This window comes from Macaca mulatta, chromosome 15 (assembly GCF_049350105.2).
Source record: "Macaca mulatta isolate MMU2019108-1 chromosome 15, T2T-MMU8v2.0, whole genome shotgun sequence".
Classification (NCBI taxonomy): domain Eukaryota; kingdom Metazoa; phylum Chordata; class Mammalia; order Primates; family Cercopithecidae; genus Macaca; species Macaca mulatta.
The window spans coordinates 11,061,446-11,082,022 of NC_133420.1; the positions used below are offsets into that span (position 1 = coordinate 11,061,446).

Sequence of the window (20,577 nt, forward strand, 5' to 3'; positions counted from 1 at the left end):
AAACACAGCCCATCCTCTCAAAAGCAGGGTGACAACCACATTTACTTCTGGAATCTTAAAAAAGGGCCCGTCTCTTTGAGAGAAGAACGTGGTATGTATGTGTGTACCTCCATTGTTTTCTTTGAGACAGTTTCCCTCTGTCACCCAGGCTGGAGTGCGGTGGTGCGATCTCACTGTAAGCTCCGCCTCCCGGGTTCATGCAATTCTCCAACCTCAGCCTCCCAAGTAGCTGGGACTACAGGCACCTGCCACCACCCCTGGCTAATTGTTTGTATTTTTAGTAGAGACGGGGTTTCACCGTGTTAGCCAGGATGGTCTCGGTTTCCTGACCTCTTGATCTGCCCACCTCGGCCTCCCAAAGTGCTGGGATTATAGGTGTGAGCCACTGCGCCGGGCCATATGTGTGTACCTATTTACAAGTCTTGCCCGACGTTTGCATTGAAAAATTATTGAAAAACTTAAGGATGTAACTGACAAGAACTTTATAGGTTTCTCCAAGGAAAAATTTGGAAAAGTTAAGTGAACCCATAGTGTGTTTTACTTCTATGAGTCCCATACTTGGATTTTTAAATGTGGGCAAAACGTCTGTATGTTCTTCAGCCTGATTTCCGTGGAATCGTGCATGAAACGTGCTGAAGTTGCCATGCGGATTTTGTTATGTGGCGGTGACAAGTGGGGCTGGTCATTAAACAACTGGAGGGATCCCTGTCCTTTCTGTGCTCCTGTTGGACACTAGGCACGTGCTTGGGTGTTTTCTGTGCGTGTGGACAAGATGAGGACAATTTCCAGATTCACATGGTGGTATCTTCTCCCTTTTCTGTTAAAACGTGTCTTCTGCTGCTTCTACATAGACCAAGTGTTTCTTTCTCTTGCCTGTCTATATAAACACTGTTTAACAAAAACTGTATTGTAGACATGTGAAGCTGAATTCCACATGATACAGCAGATAGAGATGACTGAGTATACTGTTTTGTGGAAGGAAGGTTTAAAATGATTGTTACCTTTTTCCCTGAAATAGGGAATAATTTTAACTTTTTCCCTGAGATAGGGAATAATGAAATGGGAAAATAATTAAATTTTCCCATGTAATTGTTAGATTATATTTAATTATTAGATTATTCATGTATTGCAAGGGAAAAAGGAACTAGATCACCCCATGTACCCAAATGAAAACTTAAAGGGTATGGGCGAGTTCATTTGAACTCCTTTAATTTGTTTTAGTTTGTTTGTTTTTGAGAGTCTCACTCTGTTTCTCAGGCTGGGTGCAGTAGTGCAATGACAGCTCACTGCAACCCCAACCTTCTAGGCTGCAGGTTCAGGAGTGGACAGAGGAGGCCAGAGGAGGCCCTTGTGATGCGAAGCTAAACGTTTAATGATGGCGCTGTTGAGTGCATGAGCCGCGTCAGCCCAAGAGTCTGGGTAGGAGGGAACGGCGGGGTGGAGAGAAGACTGGACAGATAGGTGCTTTCCTCGGCCCCTGGGAGCACGGTCAGGTCCATGCTCAGACGTCCTGGTTTCTCCCACATTGCCATAAATAGCAAGGGAAGGACTCGGGCCACCCAGGGACCTCAGGGGTATAAGCTGTGTCCTCGCGTGGCCCCAGCTGTGGCCAGTGATGTTGTTCTCTTTAACCTCATGCTTATTTTCTATAAAAACACAAAGGGACAGAAGTAGTTCAAGGGCCTCTAAACACTTATGTAATTGTTAATAGGCCTACTTTTATGCTTTCTTATGTATTAAGAGCAAATCATGAAACAAACTCATTTCTGTTTGAAGAAATCTTTACGGTTCTCATTTTTGTGGCAAGCAACATTGATTCTTTGCTTAGTGAGCGTTAGTGCCCTCCTGCCCAGTGCGGTTGCCTGGCGTGTCCTCGCACACACCTCTGTCCATTGGTCTCCGTTCACCTTTCCGCCTAGAATTGTAGGAGGGGCACTGGGATCTTAGGGCTAGAAAGAAACTCTGAAGACCACTTTTGGGGGCGGCTTTTAGTCAGGGCTCTCCAGAGAGACAGCCAGCCGGGTGTGCGTGTGTCTCCAGGGGGAGGGCTGCTGCAGGGGCTACAGAGTCCAAGAAGCCCCAGGACCCACAGCCTGCAAGCTAGAGTCCTGGGAGGGTGTGGCTTGAAGACTTCAGAAGCGGAGGGTGCAGATCCCACCCGGGTCTGAGGAGCTGAGACCCAGGAGCACAGGCTGCAGAAGACAGATGTCACTGGCCTATCAGCCAGACAGGTGGAGTGAACCCAGTTTTCCCCACCTTGCTGTTTTACTCGGGCCCTGGGTGGACAGGGTGGTGTCCCCCACACCGGCGAGGATGGGTCTCCACTCAGTCCAGAGGCAAACATGCATCTCACCCAGAAATAATACAGAACCAGCCATCTGGGCACCCCGGGCACGCTCAGGTTGATGCACAAAACCAACGCCACGCGTGGCCCCGACGTCTGCGTGTTCACATCACTCCACGCACATTGCTCGGTCATCGTCTCGGTGAGTTTGTAAGGTCGTTGTGTGGTTCTGGGGCTCTTTGTCCCGGATGGTGGTGGTGGTGATGACAGGCTCCCCATTGCCCCAGCTCAGGTATGGAAGGTGATGGCACCAACGGCTCCTTGTTTCTCAGACACTGGAGCGGGTGCTCTGTGCAGCCAGTTCCAGCTGCAGCAGCATCTGTTTCCTATGCCGATTCCATTCGGAGTGTGTGCCTCCCTTCTGTTGAGGGTGTAGACTTCTTTCAGGGAAGAACTGTGTCCTGTTCGCCTATATCTCCTGTGGTGTATCTCATGGCTGAATAAGTAGCTATAGTATACCTTGGTGGCTGAATGATAGGTTCATTGGAAGGAAAACTTGATACTTTTTTTTTTTCTTTTTGGGATGGAGTTTTACACTCAACGCCCAGGCTGAAGTGCAATGGCACGATCTTGGCTCATTGCAAACTCTCCCTCCCGGGTTCGTGATTCTCCTCCCTCAGCCTCCCAGGTAACTGGGGTTACAGGCGTCTGCCACCTTGCCTGGCTAATTTTCGTGTTTTCGTTAGAGACGGGGTTTCACCATGTTGGCCAGGCTGGTGTTAAACTCTCGACCTCAGGGGATGCACCCACCTCGGCTACCCAAAGTTCTGGGATTCCGGCCATGAGCCACCACACCCAAGAACTTAATACCATTTTTTTTTAAAATCATAATGGGCTTGTTAAATGCTTACGTTAATGTTTATTTTTAAAAATGTTATCTGTGACCTTTCAGCTTTTCATAGCACTTCTCGTGTGAATATTTTAAAAAGGCCCTTTACTCGTGGGGGAGGAGCAGTTATCCCTTTCAGCAGAGGGAGATGGAGGAACAGGCCCTGGTGGGTCTGAGCACAGGCAGTCACCCCAACCTTGGTGATTGCTTAGGTCTGTTCTCCGTTCACCGTAGCGCATCCACTCTCATTGTCAGCTTAAAAATAGGCTTTTTCCTATTTCTAATCAGAACAGTTAGTTTGTTAACCATCACGTTAAGGTATCGAGAATGATGTCTTTCAGGTCTCAGATATGACACAAGTAGTAAATGCAGCTGACCCTGAACAACATGGGTTTTGAGCTTCGAAGGATCACTTATGTTAATTATTTTCCAACCAAACCCTTACTGAAAAAACCTGGCTTTGTGGAGGGCTGGCGTTTCCTACATGCGGTTCCATAGGGTGGCCGCGGAGTCCTATGGATACGTAGATTTGGGTAAACTCGGGGGGTGTTCTGAAATCCATGTCCCTGTGTATACAGAGGGACAACTGCAGCTTTTTAAAAGTTTGTGTCCTGCCTTGTCCTAAAAAGGCTCCAAGGTGGATGCAAAATTATTTCATCCTTTTGGTTTTCTTGGTGGGATATTGATGTTTATTCTTCAGTGTCTAAAATCCTGAGTGAACAGAGTTAGTGCTTCAGGAATAAAGCCAGTCTGGAAACACATATTGAGATATCCACCTTTTCTTCATGGTTTCACTAAAGGCCATGATCCTATTTTATTCGGTTGAACTGTAGGAAACTGCCAATATTTGCTGTTTTTGGCCTACAAAATGGCAAGTTCGTATGATATTAAAAACAAAGGCTCCCTGGTTGGGGAAAATAGGACTCGGTGAGAACCTGAAGTTGTGTGTCATGGCCTCTGAGTCACAGGTAAATAAACCTGCGTGAGGGGAAGTTGGCTGTACAGTATTTTCCCTCTGTTTTGAGACTGTCAGAAAAAGGAAAGTTCCATTGTGTTGGGTCCCTTTTCCTCACCTTTGCTGCAGAGGGGACTTGCCATTATTCCTCTTGTTTCCAGTGCCCAGGAGGCTGATGCCACATAGAAGACCTGCAGGTCGGTGCATGTGAAACAGGCAACGGACACGCTGTGCACCTTGGGACGCATCTGAGAAGTACGTGCTTGCAACAGGTCTGAGGTGAGGGCGTGTTCCATCTCCTCTCCCTTCTCTGGCTTTGCAGGCCTTTGAAGTTGGTCCTGGAAAGTGAAATTAGTTAATGCTGATTAGCTCCAGGTCAAAGCCTGGGGGCCGAAGAGACCCGCCCTTCACTCCGGGTGTGAAGCATTGGGCCTTCCCATCAGGAGGCAGCAGGGACTCGAGAAAGCCCCACATGCCCTCCAGTTCCCTTATGTTGAAATTTTTTGTACTCGGCCATGCCAGGTCATTTAGGAGGTAAATGGGGGGTTCACATGGGGGTGTGCAGTATTCTTAGGTGTCAGGTGTGAGAGTTTGTAGAAGCTGTGCGGATAGGAAAGGGCCTGGCAGGGAGTGCTGTTTACACGGAGCCAATTTAACGCGAGGTCTGTGCTCTGCCTGGGTCCGTGTCTGACCGGTGTCTCCCAATCTGCAACAGGACGTTGATGTGACTCGGTGCCATCGTCCCACTCTGTGTAGACGTCTGAGGATCTGTGCGCGGCTGCTCTGTGAGAATGAGTTGTGATAATGAACTGAGAAACAGTGAACAAACCCTGAATTGGTTAGCACTGGTTCCACGGCCACTTCTGCCGTGGTTGGGGTCATTCATAATAAAGTGTGCTGGACTCCTATGCAGAGCTCAGAATTTCAGAGGCCCTTTAACTCGGCAGCTAACCAGTCGCTTCCTTCAGAAGATATTTGAGTCCCCTTTACCTACCAGGGCGACCCTGGGAGTTTGAAGATGAGTGAGACAAGCCCTCCCTGTCTTGTGGATTTCACTGTCCAGAGGGGAGACAGATGTGGATGGTGAAGGGGGCCCTATCAGAGGTCAGCGCACGTCAGTTTGATTTCTTCAGCACTTGCTGTGTTCAGGCGGTGCCCCGGGCCACGTGCAGAGCATCTGGGGACACTGCCCATGGCATCCCAGGCACAGCTAGCATCTGCGCCATCTTCATACTTGGCCTGAGTTTTGGGGAAGTACCGAGGACGGCTTCTGCCCTTGCTGGAGAGAGTTGGAAGTCAGGGCAGCCCTCCACAAGGAGATGATCGCCAGCTGATTCCTCAAGAAAGAGAGGTGGTCCCCACATGGGCAGAGCAGGGCAGCATGCGCAGACCTGGGTGTGGGGTCTGAGGCATGTGCATCTGAGTGGGGTCTGCTGGGAGACAGCAGGGGTGAGGTGTGAAGGCAGTTAGAATTTACAGGATAAATGATCACTAAGGCGATGCTGGCAAAACATAAAATCGGGACTCTCTGGGGTAAACGTGGACTTAGGGTGACCCTGGGCGTGGGTATTTTCAGGCTCTGAAGGCAGAGATTTAGGAAATTGGGGCAGAGCTGAGCCCCAGATGAGGATGAAGACCACCCTTGGGATGTTGAATGAGACAGGGGTGGAAACCCAGTGAATGTTGTGGGGTCAGTCCAGCAGGAAGGCAGCAGAGGAGACCCGTGTCCTCAAAGGCCCCGTGGGGCCTGCCTCTCAAAGTACTGGGATTACAGGCACGAGGCACCGCTCCCTGCCGATACTTTTAAAATTTCTAAGCTACTCTCTGTCATACCCACTCCCGTATTTTTTTTTTTTTTAGACTAGGTTTATGGCTATATTTTTTCCAAGGGAACCAAACAGTTACCTGTTTGAAGTACAAATAACACTGTGTTTAAAAACCGAAAATGCCAATTTGCATAGAAGTTTCCAAATACCCAGTTGGTTTGAGCCTTGCATTGCAGTGTCACTACCTGCTCTTAAATTTCTACATGATGTATAGATAGTGAGGCAGGGACGGCTCGTACATCTTCAGGTTTCGATTCTACTATCTTGGGCTATATTTTCATTTATTTTGGCACATCTGTGGGTGTGGCAAGCAAGGCCAGGGTATTTATTTTGAAGCTTGTCCAATAACAGTTTGGAAGATTTTCACATTTTTAGAATTTTCATAGTAATAGTCATAATTTACAAAGAATTTAAAATTGTGCAGTCATTATTTTGCTTTTTTCTAGATATGCCCTGAAACAGGGTTGCTAACTATCATTCTACATCACAGGATTCAGAACAGTACCCTTTTGGAGCAGAAGCCTGTAATCGAGGAATTCCGTCTAATCAGTTCACTTTAAACGTGTTTCAAAGGTTTTCTTTCTCCTAGTTGGCACCTGTGGCTATAGTTTGTTTTCACTGCTGAGGAATATTCCATGATGGAAACTGTAATTCATCTGTTTTTCATATCGGTGGACATTTGGATTATTTTGGGGAGGGTGTGTATGTCTATTCAGCCTTCATTTTTTCAGGATTGTTTGTAGAAGATAATGTAACAGTGTAACATCCTCTGCTACGGAGCCAACACGAACCCTGATGACAGCCACACAGACTCACGCACAGACTCTCAGGCCTTGTTACCAACGCACAGAACCATTTTCTTAAGTTGAAACACAGTAGCAGAACCTGAAGCCATGTGAACGGGTCCTCCGATCTTACACTTGGAATTCACTTTTTATTACTATGTCTGCTAATTAGGAAGCATATCAATTATAGAGAAAACTGAGAATGTAAAATTATATGTTTATAACAGAAGAAAACTTATTTAATAGCCCAGAGCACATGGCTATGTTTTTCCCTCATGCCGCACCGTTTTCTTTGCTTGAAATGGGAAATGACACTTGAAGGCGGTTTTCTAGCGACTGTTAGACTGGCATAGTTCTTCAGAGACAGAGGATGTAAAGCACATGGAGAATTTCTGTTTGTGGAATGTGATTTCCGGGTCACCTCATTCAGGCTGCCGCCGCCTTCCCCTCTGGCCGCCTGCACCATGGGACGTCTGAGGAGGTCCCTGTTTCATCCTCTGGAAATTCTGAAAAGGAAGGAGAGGAGGGCGTGCAGGGTGTGATGCATTTGTGTTGGTCCTTCCAGCTTTTATTTGGAGTCTCGGCTGCCTTGGTGGTTCCCGCCTTTATGTACCTAGTTCGTGGCTTCGTCCTTGTGTCTAATTCACAGGCAGAGGGATGGAAAGAGAAGTTGTATTCAGCCAACAGCTTGATGTTGTTCTCAAGGCTCAAATCGACTGGGTATTTGGAGACTTCTGTGCAAATGGGCATTTTTGGTTTTTAAACACGGTGTCTTATTTGTACTTCAAATGGGTAACTGGTTCTCTTGGAAAAAATATAGCCATAAAGCTGGTTCTTTAAAAAAAAAAAAAAAAAAGGAGTGGGTGTGAGAGAGTGGTTTAGAAATTACACCAGTAATAGTTGGGCGTGGTGGCTTAGGCCTGTAATTCCAGCACTTTGAGAGGAGGAGGCAGGTGGATCCCCTGGTTAGGAGTTCCAGACCAGCCTGGTCAACATGGTGAAACCCCGTCTGTATTGAAAATATGAAAATTAGCCAGTCATGGTGACAGGCACTTGTAATCCCAGCTACTTGGGAGGCTGAGGCAGGAGAATCACTTGTACCCGGGAGGCAGAGGTTGCAGTGAGCCGAGATCGCACCACTGCACTCAACCCTGGGCGACAGAGCAGAAACTCCATCTCAAAATAGGAAGAAAAAAAAGCACCCCGGTAATGGAAACCTGATTGCGTCATCTGTGATGGAGATGGCAGATTATTTCATTTTTAGTGACAGGATGAATTGGATATGTTTGCAGTATTGATCTTGACAAGGGAAATGGTGAGAACCAAATGTGCCTCCCAGTTTGGGCCTTGCCGTTGGCAGAAGACCCTGGCGGGCAACAGACTGGAGACTCGGAGACCGAGGGGAGAATTCTCACGCCTTGACGCTGGTGCAGTGTGTGCTTCTGGACTCCTGCTGGAGGGAGCGGCCCCTTTGCCTTGCAGGCTTTGGTGCAGTGGAGACCTTAGGACCTGCCCCTCCTGGCACACCTGTGGGTGTGGCGAGCAGTGCCAGGGCTGAGGCACAGGTGCTGAGCCCGGAACGTGGGACGGGAGAGGCAGCACTCGCCGCCAGGCGTCTGCTGCAGCAGCCCGGGGTTTCTGCAAGGGGGCGGGGCGTTAGTTTTCCTCCTTGAATTTGGGTGGGGAGGGTGTCCTGGGGTGCTGTGTCTGCACTTGTGTTGCTCTGAGGTCAAGTTGTGGCCCCGAGTCCTTGTCCCTCTGCCAAAGTGAGGGTTTGCCCATTTTCAGGTCAGATTTCCCTTGGGTCCGGGTCTCTAGGAGTGGGGCACATTCGAAGGGGGCGTGAACACGGTGGACGCCCGTGGGCCTCTTCCTCTCCCCTCAGCTCCTGGGTTGTGTGTGAAGAGCTGCCCAGCGGAATCACTCTCCTGCCTGGTGTTTCATTCACCAGAAATCGTTCTCACTGTGGACTCGTGAGTCAAATGTAATTCAGGAATGAAACGTGCTGTTGCTGGATGCCACACACAGCATCAGGAGCTTAGTTGGGGATTATATGATCTTACCCTACACCTTAAAAGTAAAGACTATAGTTGTCAGGCCTCTGATCCCAAGCCAAGCCATCGCGTCCCCTGTGTCTTGCACGTATATACACCCAGATGGCCTGAAGTAACTGAAGAATCACAAAAGGGCAAATGCCCTGCCTGGACTTAACTGATAACATTCTACCAGAAATAAGTGAAAATGGCCGGTCCTTGCCTGAAGCGATGATTTTTTTTTTTTTTTTTTTTTTTTTTTGGTGAAATTCCTTTTCCTGGCTCATCCTGGCTGAAAAAGCTCCCCCGCTGAGCACCTTGTGACCCCCACTCTTGCCCGCCAGAGCACAACCCCTCTTTGACTGTAATTTTCCTTTACCTATCCAAATCCTATAACACGGCCCCACACTTACCTCCCTTCCCTGACTCTCTTTGGACTCAGCCCGCCTGCACCCAGGTGAAATAAACAGCCATGTTGCGCTCACAAAGCCTGTTTGATGGTCTCTTCACACGGGCGTGCATGACAATAGTTAAGGGGATACTGAAGTGTTTGGCAGCTCCAAGAACTTTTTCAGTTTGTGTCGGGACATTTTAGGCAGAAGGAAAAGCTTGCTTAGAGAATCTTATAGAAATGTTTGGTGCAGTGCCATTAACTCGTGGAATAAATGTGTAACTTTCGGTGGAGGCCCTCTGGGAAGAGCTTCACTTTGAGTGCACCCTGGTCTGCTCGCTACAAGAATCGGCCGTGTCATCCCGCTTTCCGTGGGTCTGCAGGTGTGCGTGGTCCATTGCCCTGCACTGTGGCCATGGAAGGGAAGATGATCTGGAATGTTGGCGACAGTTATCGGTGTGTGTTGGTGTGTGCTGCTTTCTACAGGGGAGAACATTTCTGTTTAATAAACATCTCATCAGGATGATGACTGCAAGATATTTGAGTCTCATTCAATAGTGTTTCGGGGTTCCTTCTGTTTTTAATCTGCTTTCTAGCACTAGGCAAGTGAAGACATGGAAAGTAAAAACCCATCGAACTTGTAGAGACATGGTGTTGTGTAGGAGCAGACTGTAGCCTCTGGCTCTGTTTAAAGATTGTAGTAAACCTCTTACCTGGCATGGTCAGGGTGTAAGTTATCTTGTTTAATCGAAATGTGTATGAGTCAAAGCTGGCGCCTGCATTGTTGATGAAATACCAGATTTTAAGGGAACATGTCAATGTGCCGTAAGATACCAACAAAGTTCCTCATTGATGTTCGGTGCGGGTTCGGAGGAGCTGGGCCTTAGGTCACTGGGGTCGTCTCTGGGAGCAGATGCTCAGTGTGGGCATTAGTCACTTAGCCTTTCCAGAGCCGAGGAACAGCTCTCTCTGGTGGTTTTTGGAACCTGCATTTTGAGTCAGTTTGTCCCACTTGACTCGAAGTTGCCGCGCAGTTTCAGACCTTTGCCTCCACCGTGCGCTCGTTTTCTTGTCCTCTGATAACTGCCTCAGTTGCCCCGGCCTGACATTTGAGCCTCGTCGTTCATGGACACAGACTCCGTGGTGGGGCAAAGGCCGCGACTCCGGCTTGCACAGTTCCGTGCCTCTCACCATGGTTTATCACATCACTCCCAGGATCTCCCGTTTAGAGGAAGAGTGTCCCTTTCCTGCAGGCCCTGTGTGGTGTGGAAACCACCCCTACCTACCTTTCTCCCGTTTGAACTGTACCGTGAAGCTATTTCTGTCCTAGCCAACCGTCAGAATTTAAGGAACAGTAATTTATGTAACTTATTACACGCTTCTCAGCAGTTCTTTATGAATTTCATTCTGTTGTGAAATTATTGCAGTTTTCATGGCTATGCTGGTCTCAGGTTGTGGCCCTTGAAATGAATTGCCTTCCCCATTGTGTGTTAAGGTTGTGCCTGGGAGCGGTTGAGGCCTCACCTCTGCTTGGGGAGGCAGCTTTGCTCTCCTGACAAGAGAAAGAATCTTTTTTAGAACATTTCTAATGTGGTTTTTGCTTCCAGACAGAATTACTTTTTTCACAGAGACAGCCACTCAAGTCATAAATTATGCTCAGGATGGACACACGGGTCAGCTGGCAGAGTGGAGTCCAGAACAGACCCAAAGATGCAAAAGCAGTTCAGTGGAATTTGAGTCTTTTCAACAAATGGTGCTGGAATTATGGGACAGCCGTATGAAAAGAGTGAAAACAGGGAGAAATTCCTGTATGAAAATTAAGGTGGACCATAGCCCTGCATGTAAAATGCCAAACTACAAAACCTGTAGAAGAAACGGAAATTGTCGAGACCTAGGGTGAGAGCTCTTAGCCATACCATGATCCATAATCAAGGAAGAAAACAAGTAGGTAAGACTCATCAAAATTAAACTTCTAATATAAAAGACACCTCTAGGGAATTGAAGAGACACATTTTTGATAGATGGGGAGAAGATGTCTATGAACCGTGCAGCCGGCAAAGGACTCGTATCCAGAATGCACAGGACTCCCACGGCTCATGACAGAGAACAAACCACCTGACTTAAAAGCGGAAGAGACCTGAATAGATGCTTCGCTGAGAAGGACGGGAGGATGGCCCGAAAGCATCTGAAATGACCTTCAGCGTGACTGGTTGCACCGAGATGTGCACCGAAGCCGCAGTGAATTTGTTCACACCCCTGCTGGAGCGCCTGACTAAGGTCTTCCGACAGCCCCAGGTGCTGGTGAGGACAGGAAGTTGGGACTCCTGTGCGATGCCGGGGTTCAGCATGGTGCAGACAGCTTGGTGGTTTCTTACAAAACTGAACTCACACAAACGTGGGTCCCGGTGACCGCACTCCTGGGTATTTACCCTAGAGAAACAGAAGCTGATATTTAAGAAAAACTGTGCCCAGATGTTAATAACGCTGTCTATAGTTGCCCAAAACAGGTTACAATGTGCCACAGCCATACGTGGAATAATAAACACCCAGCAGCCCCGAGGCCTGGCTGTTGATCACAGGACACCCTGGCTGCACCTCCAAGCACGATGCCCAGGAAATCATGATTTTGCGAGTGTTTTGCCACAACACTCGCAAAAGACAGACCCGGGGGATGGGAGAACACAGAGAGGGTGGTTGCTGGGAATGGGAGGGTATGCTTATGAGGCCTCGTGAGTGGGTTTGGGGCTGTTGGACTGTTCTGCTTGTGTGATGATGATTATGGGAATATTTGTGCCGAAATTCACAGAACTGAACACTGTCCACTTTACTGTAATTTTTAAAAAGTGGTAATATGCTCATTTTCAGGACTGTTTTTAATGGAAGGTGGAGTTTGCAGATGATTTGTTAGGGCAAGCCTGTCTCAAGAGTTGGTAGACGATTCGTTAGGGGCCTGTCTCAGGGCCCTTGGGTTGGGTTGGGTTGGGTTGGGTTGGGTTCGGTTCGGTTCAGTTGGAAAAGCCTTCCCTGTTGCGGGCAGTAGCATGGGGCACGGAAAGGATATCAGCAAGGAAACACGTAGAATCCTTTGAGGAAACGTGTATTTCTAACTTGCTATAAGATAGAATTGGAAATTGTAACGGTTTTGTTTCCTAGAATCTTGGTAGAATAGGGAAGACAGTGTAATAAAAGCTAATTTTGAAATGAAGAATTTGAAAGATTGCAACAGCAATAGCTCTAGGAAGTCACCCTGGAAATGTTTTTAAAGATGTTCAGTAGCAATAGCTCTAGGAAGAGTCACCCTGGAGTTGCTTCTTGAGCATTGGTTTCCTGGCTGTATCTTCCGACTTTCATTTTTGAGTTTTGCTGTGAGTTGGGGATGTGTGGGAATAGCCATCCCCAGGTGTTGGGTAGGAGTGGCCCTGCAGGGGGTTGCATGTGCCCTGAGGCCTGAGGCACTGTTTCCACCTAGCTTGGAACATGGGGACTCTTGTCAGTGGCTGGAGTAAGAGTACCATCCTGGCAGGCTGGGGGAGCCCCGGGGTGGTCTGGGCACTGTCCTCCCTGCCTGCTGGACGGCAGCTGGAGGAGCTCGAAGGCTGCCTGCCTCGTGGCTGTCAGCGCAGCAGCTCCTCCTGGCCCTGAAGCAAGCTTTGGGTCCATGAGTCTCTGAGCCGGCACTTGTCTCCTGGGACCTCCGCCACTGTCCTGAGGGCCCTGGTGCCATTTTCTCGGTAGGACCCAAGCCTCAGGCAGCTGCGACCCCAGATTCGGTTGCTTTCCCTGCCGTCTCTTTCCAGCACGAGTGCTCACCTCACTCAATGTAGAGCCTCAGGTTCCTTCAAGATCCCCAGAGATGGAATCTCCCAATTTTACAAGATAGTTGGTGACAAGATATGAGTGGCACTGATTTAACTCAGCTTCCAGAGTTTAAGTTCCCAAGACACAGTCCTGCTCCTTCCTGGGCCTCATCCTGTGTGGCTGGTGTGGATGCGGGGTTTCCGGAGGGTGGGGCTGAGCCAGGTCAGCAGCAGGGGGATGACTCATTATTGATCGCTCAATGCCTTGAGGGTAACTAGGATTAATGACCTTTATAGGGCTGTAGGCTTGGGGTACGTGTGTATGTATGTGTGTGTGTGTATATATATATATACACACACATATATATGTGTGTGTGTGTATATATATATATTTAAACAAGGTGGACACGGTTGTCACTGCATTTTTCTGACATGAAACGTGGAGAGCAGAGGTTTTAGGAAACTCCTGAAGCCACACTGTCAGTGGGGCCTGGGCGGTCTGGCCTTAGATCCTGCACTGTTTGCCCCTCGCCACGCTGTCAGCAGACCCGGGTGGTCTGGCCTTAGAACTCATGCTGGTTGCCCCTCCCTGCCACGTTATGGGGTTTTTCCTGTCTCTGGGCAGCATTTGATAGCTTGTGAAACAAGAGCAAGACTTACTATGAGTGGATATGCCGTTATCTGAGATCCAGAACGTTTCCTGGACCTGGCGTTGCCGATGTCACGTAAGGGGAGGTGAAAACATTTTCATTGTGGTCACTGGGGCTCCTGAAATGGTGTTTTTCCCCGTGAAAATTGACTCATAAAAATCTGTTAACTGAACACTATGTGAACAGGAAGAAGTGTGTTGGGCTCTAGTTAAATGTCTCAGAGCCACAGAAGTAAATGAGGGCACCTTCCGAGCACAGCCTCCCAGAGGAGGCCAAGGACGTTTGCCTGGAGGGTTTGCCATGAAGCAGGACTCGGGTAGGGCTGGTCTGCCTGGAGAGGCCTCTGCCATGATGTAGGTTAGTTGAAGTAGTTGAGGGGTGCTGACGTGAAGTCGGTGGTCTCCGAGGAAGCCCATAGCAAGGCCGGTTTCCGTGGGATGGAAAACTGCTGATCAGTGGCTGTAATCCTGGCTTCACGGGTCTGACGTACAATCCTGCACTTGGATACCTGGATCCCAGCCAGGTCAGATGGACCTGAAAGGACATTTGGACTGTGACGGCTGCACTCATTCTCAGTATCTGTAGGGTCTCCTATGTATGTGTGTGTTTCCACTTTCTTTCAGCACAATTTCTCTCTCCCAGTGAAGTAGCGAGAAAACAGAAGGAAACATGGAATGAAGATGTGATTGAGGAAAGTGGGGTGTGGTCTTCGACCTTATTTTGCTTTTGTTGGTGCTCAAGAACTCCACCTGACCTCAGATCTGAGCGTTTCTGCCAGGAGGTCCTGCCTTTTATCCTACCCCGATGGCTGTTGAGACACTCCAAGAAGCTTCGTTAACAAGTTGCCTTTTCCTTTTACAGCAGTTGGATATATTTGCAGCAAAGCAAAGGAATAACCCCCCAATATGGTGATGAAATGCATTTAAGTATAGATAACATTCAGTCTTGAAGGGCCTGGGATTTTAATCATCTTTGGGTCATGTAATTAGTGGTGTTGGTGATTAAAATCTCCTGACAGCTTTGTTCTGCCACGTCCCTCAGTTTTGAATGATGATCTTCCTGGTTGTACCTTGGAGGGTAGTTTGTGTCAGTAGAGAGCAGAGTGGTGGTTCCCAGAGGCTGGGAAAGGACAGAGGTGAGGCCCCTGAAGGACACTGGTCTTCCTGGTTTAGGGGTTTGGGGCTCAGCCACCTTCCTGTGTCCGTGTAAATTATACCCAGGATTATTTTCACTTGCCCCACTTGAGTTGAGCATTGGAGCTTCAGGATGTGTGTGCCCACGTCACCTGGGCTGTGATCCTGGAGTTGGGTGAGACATTCCTGGGTTTATAGAATTACTCTGAGATTATTGAAAACAGAAACACTTGAGGCATTCGTAATGCTATTTCCTGAACATAACTTATGTTCAGTTCTTCAGAAACTTTTATCTGAGGAAGCATCTATAATTTTTGTTTTGTGCCACTCAGTGCTAGAAAGAATTGTGCAACACTCAAGTGAGTGGCATTATTCTTCTCCCTCCACCATGCAAGCAAGATTAAAGGTACTTCTGGCTCCCCGCAGTCTTCTCACCTGCAGGGCGCCTGGCGTGGCAGTGTGCTGCCTTCTGTCTTCTTTCTGGGGAGAATCAGTCGTGTTTGTGTGTGCTCCTCAGCTCAGCCTGGTGCGGTTGTGTGGGTGAGGAGCTTGGTTGCTAGGTGACCCTCCCAGGCCTGCCTCCCACCTCCCTAGGCCTTGTTCTAAACTGACAGATAACCAGTGTCTTTTGGAAGAGGACAGCAGCAGGGCAGGAGAGAGTTTGTTCACAGTTTCTCCTCGCACTGATGTTTGAGCCTTCATCCAGCCTGGGCGCTTCTACAGAGCTGCCTTTGTGTGTTGCAAACCACTTCCTCCCAGTAACCGTGCTTTCAGAGGTTTGGAAATGTGACTTAACTCATCTTCAATTTAAAGCATACTATTAAATTTTAGTGTTGAAATTGATGTATTTTATGGCCTTTATTTGATTTCTCTTGATTTTTTTCCCCCATATGAGACATGGCATCTTAAGGGAGACAGCCTGGTGTTGGCCCTGTTTCCTAAGGATGGAAGTGAATTCTGAAAGCCCTTTATGTAGGCAGTGAAATAATCAGGGAATCGTTATTATAGCTATGCCTGTCCATGTAAAGCGAGCACCACTCATAAGCAGAAAAAAGTGCAGCCCGGGGGCAAGGTGAGCCCTAATGCTGCCTGTGCCTCACCTCCCTGCCATGAGGAACGAAAGTGCAAGCGCAGGTAGTTGAGTTAGCCTCCAAGCCCAGCCTGTGCCCCCCTCACATCCCTCTGCTTCTGCAGGGGCACAGGCAATGCTGCCACCCCTCGCTCAGTGCCACGGCTGATGCGTCAGGAACAGGGGTTACTGTCCGCCCCTTGTTCAGTGCCAGGGATGATCTGTCAGGATCCCTCGTGCTCATCTGGTCCTCATGTCTTCATCACCAGCCTCCTGCTGGTAACGGGCTTATTACCTTGGTATGGGTAATAACATACCCATACCAACGTATGTAATAACATACCCATACCAACGTATGTAGTAATATACCCATACCAACGTATGTAATAACATACCCATACCAACATATGTAATAACATACCCATACCAACGTATGTAATAACTTACCCATACCAACGTATGTAATAACATACCCATACCAAGGTGTTGTGGGGCGGTGCTCAGTCCTCCGAGGGAGGGAATCGGCTCTTACCCGATTCATATTCAACAGGACCGGGGAATGTGTTCTTGTTCCATGTCCTGGATGCCAGGAAGTCCTTGCCCTGGACCCTGTAATGCCCGGGGTCTTCCTGAGAAACGCTGGTGGCCACTGGAGCACAGCCCGGCCCCCTCCAGTTTCTCTGTTTTGTAACTGCACTTGTGTTTAGCAGGTCTTCCAGGACTTAGACGCTGCTTGGTGTGAGCCAGGTTTTGTGTGGAAGGAGGACAGATCCGAGCCGGCAACCAACCAGCCCAGAACCATCTTTTATGCTTCCAGATTCTGTGGCCAAAAACTTCCCCGTGGACATTGAGGGTGGTGCATTTCTGCTCCAAGACGTGTGTGGACTCAGCTGGAGGGATAGAAAGGACGTGGAACCTCTTCACTCCTGGCCTGGGCTTGGACCTGCTGTGTAGCCTCTCAGTGACACCAGGGCCCCCTTGTATCACAGCGGCCTCGGGTTGCTGGCACTGCCCCAGGATGCCCCAGGCTTCATGATGTCCAGGCTCCCCTGGCATGGCGGCCTCAGGTGGGTGGCACTGCTCTGACGGACGTCCCAGGCTTCATGATGGTAGGGCCTCCTTGTGCCATGGTGGCCTCGGGATGGTGGCACTACCCCAGGGTGTCCAAGGCTCCAAGGCAAGTGTTCCGTCCAGCGAAGGGAAGTTGTACTGTAAGGTCTAGTCTCGGAAGATGCCTGGGGTCCTATCCTTCAGAGTGGTCCTACACTCACCACAAATCAAGCCAGGGGAGGCCCTGCCAGAATTTGCAGCTGTGTTTCAGGTTGTCCCACAAGACCTCTTTTATTTTGGGTTAGTCAGGTATATAATTCTTTTTCTCTTTGGTTATTTTAGAGACAGGCAAAAAAAAAAAAAAAAAAAAAAAAAAAAACCTTTTTGTGGCCCAGGCAGTGGTGTGAGCACAGCTTACTACAGCCTCAACCTCCCAGGCTCAAGCAATCCTCCTGCCTCAGTCTCCTGAGTAGCCAGGACCCACAGGCACATGTTCCACGTGTCCCCATGCCTGACTTATTTTTGTATTTTTTGTAGAGATGGAGTTTTGCAATGTTGCCCAGGCTGGACTCGAGCTCCTGGCCTTATGCGGTCCAGCTGCCTCAGCTTCCCAATGTACTGAGATCACAGGCATGAGCCACCGTGCCTGGCCAAGTGTGTTTCTAATTTCAAAGTTAAGAGGACCCAGAGTCAGTTAATGACGTCTCTACTGGAACATGCTGCTTATAGTACATTAGGAAAAATCATCCAGAACTTGGAAACGGGGCTGGACAGACACAGCCCTTCGAGGTTGTATGATGAACCCCTGGGGTTTTTAACCATCTGGAGGGATGTACCATGTCAGACTCACTGTTGTCGACGGGCTGAAGCCCAGGTTTCATGAGGTTATGTGTCGGCTTGTAGTACTTTCTCTGGCAGAGATGCGAGTGACTTCTGCTGACTGAGAGGCTCAACTCAGAGATTTCATGGCCTGAGGGACGGCAGCCTGTTTGAGCTAATCGAGCAATCTCGCGCTACCCTTATTTTCTGAAACGCCTATGAGTGACTTCTCACACGGTCTTTGAAGCGGCTTCATGCCCGCGCTCCTTGGTAATGATCGAATGCTTTTTTTGACCCCTCGTCCCCTTTCTTTGGGGTGTTCCAGTCTCAGTTCTCATGTGTTCTGCTTCTACGGGAATTTCTGAAGCTGCTGAGTGTAGAAAGCACTGAGGAGGCTGTGCTCCCACCCCTGTGAGCCTTCCAGGCATCATCCTCTCCCCTTGGCGAGGCGGCGTCCATGGCACACCGAGGAGGCTGTGCTCCTGTCCCCCGTGAGCCTTCCAGGCGTCCTCATCTCCCCTCCAGGGGGACAGAAGGAACCTTTCAAACCCTTCTTAAACTTGTTTTCATGTCTTTGTTTTAACAGATTTCTTTGCATCGTCTCCCTTATCCAGAAGTGAGGGTGAACGCTGAGTTATTCACGGGAGTCAAGAAACCACACACAGCCCAAAGTGACGTTTGTTTCCCTGGAATGATTTGTGTGTGTTCACCTTAAAATGCAACTCAGTAAAACAGGTGTGTTTTGAGGAATGACTTTAAATTACCCAGGTAAAAATGTGACAGTTAAATTTCATTGTCTGTGCGGGTGTCCACAACCCCCTTCTGTGATTGCGTGTGAGTTTGTGACTTGTGGTTATTTTTGAAGAAAGAAAATCTGTTGCTGAGGACTTCAGAGGGTGTGCTGGGATTGTGTAGAGTGGACATCGGGGGCTTCAGTGTGTGGCTTCCTTGAAGAGGTTCAAATTAAGGCTGAGAGTCCCTACTCCAAAATGCTCTGAAACCTGAAACATTCCGAGCTTCCCCATGACGCTGGAAGGAAATGATTTTCAGAGCACTTTGGATTTCAGGCGGGGGATGCTCAACTGGAAATTGAAATATTGCAAGACCCTTCTGGCCCCAGGAGCTTGGATAAGGACATGGAGGGGGCCTGTGCCGGGTGTCCCTGGAGTGTGGGGCAGACTGGGCTCACCGGACTGGTTTTTGTAGGAGCCACAGAAGGGAAAGAGGGTCAAAGTGGCCACGTCTGACTCCTGAGAAGTCTGGACCAGAAGGAGGTGGGCACGGAGGGCAGCAGTTGAGTCCCCAGTGTCCGGGGCTCCTGTCCCTGGTGGAGTTGAGAGCCTCCTCTAGTTGTGGCCTCTCCCCTGTCAGCAGCCACTGAGGCCTGAAGGGAGAGAGGGCTGAGGAGAGGAGGGAAGGATAGGCCTGCTTCTGGAGAGGGCCGGCGTCGGCCTGTGCTAGCCTCGTGTGTTACTCCTGCGTCCAGGGTGCACGGCCATGCCTCGTGGTGTAGTGCTTCCCGGGATGCACAGTACTCTTGTCTGCAGTAACGGCTTTGTCTCCGACCCTTGGAGGCAAGTTACCTTTTTCCCCAGTGAAAAGAGGTAAAAAAATCTTACAGAAATGCATTTGTTCTAATGTCTATTTTCTGATAAGACATGGTCGCTTAGGCTAAATCTTTGGGAGGTCAAGGCAGGAGGATCACTTGAGGCCAAGGGGTGGAAGACCAGCCTGGACAACGTAGCAACACCCCATCTGTATAACAGAAAAATTAGCTGAGTGTGGTAGTGCGTGCCTGTGGTCCCTGCTACTCTGGAGGCTGAGGTTGGGAAGATCACTTAAGGCTACAGTGAGCTGCGATTCCTCCACTGTACTCGAATCTTGGCGACAGAGCCAAGACCCAGTCTCAGAAAGAAAAGTTAAAAAAAAAAAATCCAGAAATGTCATTTTCTTTTTTTAAACCATCCCAAAAGAAAAATCGGTTTTTTCTAAGAATGTAAAAGGAAAGTGATACAATTGTTTCTCTTTTTCAAATATTTACAGTAGTCCATCCATGTCATCTCTCATCTCTCATCTCATTACAGAGCAGCAGGTTTCTTTGAGGTTAGTGGTGTTTCTCTATCGCACCTTGGAGAACAGCCAGCATGAAACCTCTTACCACGATCATGCACATTGTTTGTAGTCCCAATTAAAATCCTCTCCAGAGACGCCTGTGCTGCTTATTTATAGCAGAACTTTGGTTTCGCTGAAATGTGCATTCAGCTAATGGTTTTAAGTTCATATCTGAGATGATGCTGTATAATTCCTGAAGCATATGGTATCAGTAATGATTGAAGATAATTCTGGCTGATGTCAGTTAGAGGATATTTTTCACTTCAAGTTAAAACTTCCTTCGTGATAGTCATTTTGGGATTCATTTAACTATGCTTTATTTCATAGCTCAAATTTTCATTAGTCATTTCATAACATAGGATTTTGAAAGCAGATTTGGCAAAATCTTTCTAACAAAATGCTTGCTTATGACGTCCCAAGGAACAGCACTCAGAATTGCTGGTAACTGTGGTACATTTTAAGGCTGATGATAGAAGTCACTTGAACAGGAAGGGGTGCTTTGTGAGGCAGATGGGGTTTGAACCCCGACCCTCCTGATACACCAGCCCTGACCCTGGCCTTCTCTCCTCTCCACTGGGAGATGAGAAGGGTGCCAGCATCTACCTCACAGTCCATCCTGAGAACCCGGGACTAAGGGCTTGTGTTCCTCTTGCAGGTGGCGCAGATGTGGGGGCTTGACGATATACATACTGCAGGCTGCCAGTGTCGGGGTAATATAGTTTTAGTCATAAAGGTGGGATTTGCTTTGCTCCTCTGCAGACCAGGTGCAGTGCTGCTGTTGTAG

The 20,577-nt window shown here is 48.6% G+C and overlaps 1 long non-coding RNA gene across 1 annotated transcript in view; it reads left to right on the forward strand.

Moving 5' to 3' along the window:
• LOC106996240 (uncharacterized) overlaps nucleotides 1-18,424 on the forward strand; it is a 64,330-nt gene extending 45,906 nt beyond the window's left edge. The window contains exons 2-3 of the long non-coding RNA XR_013405074.1: nucleotides 16,630-16,879; nucleotides 18,268-18,424. This is a non-coding gene — a long non-coding RNA (uncharacterized LOC106996240). The remainder of the gene's footprint in view (nucleotides 1-16,629; nucleotides 16,880-18,267) is intronic.
• Nucleotides 18,425-20,577: the final 2,153 nt, after the last annotated feature.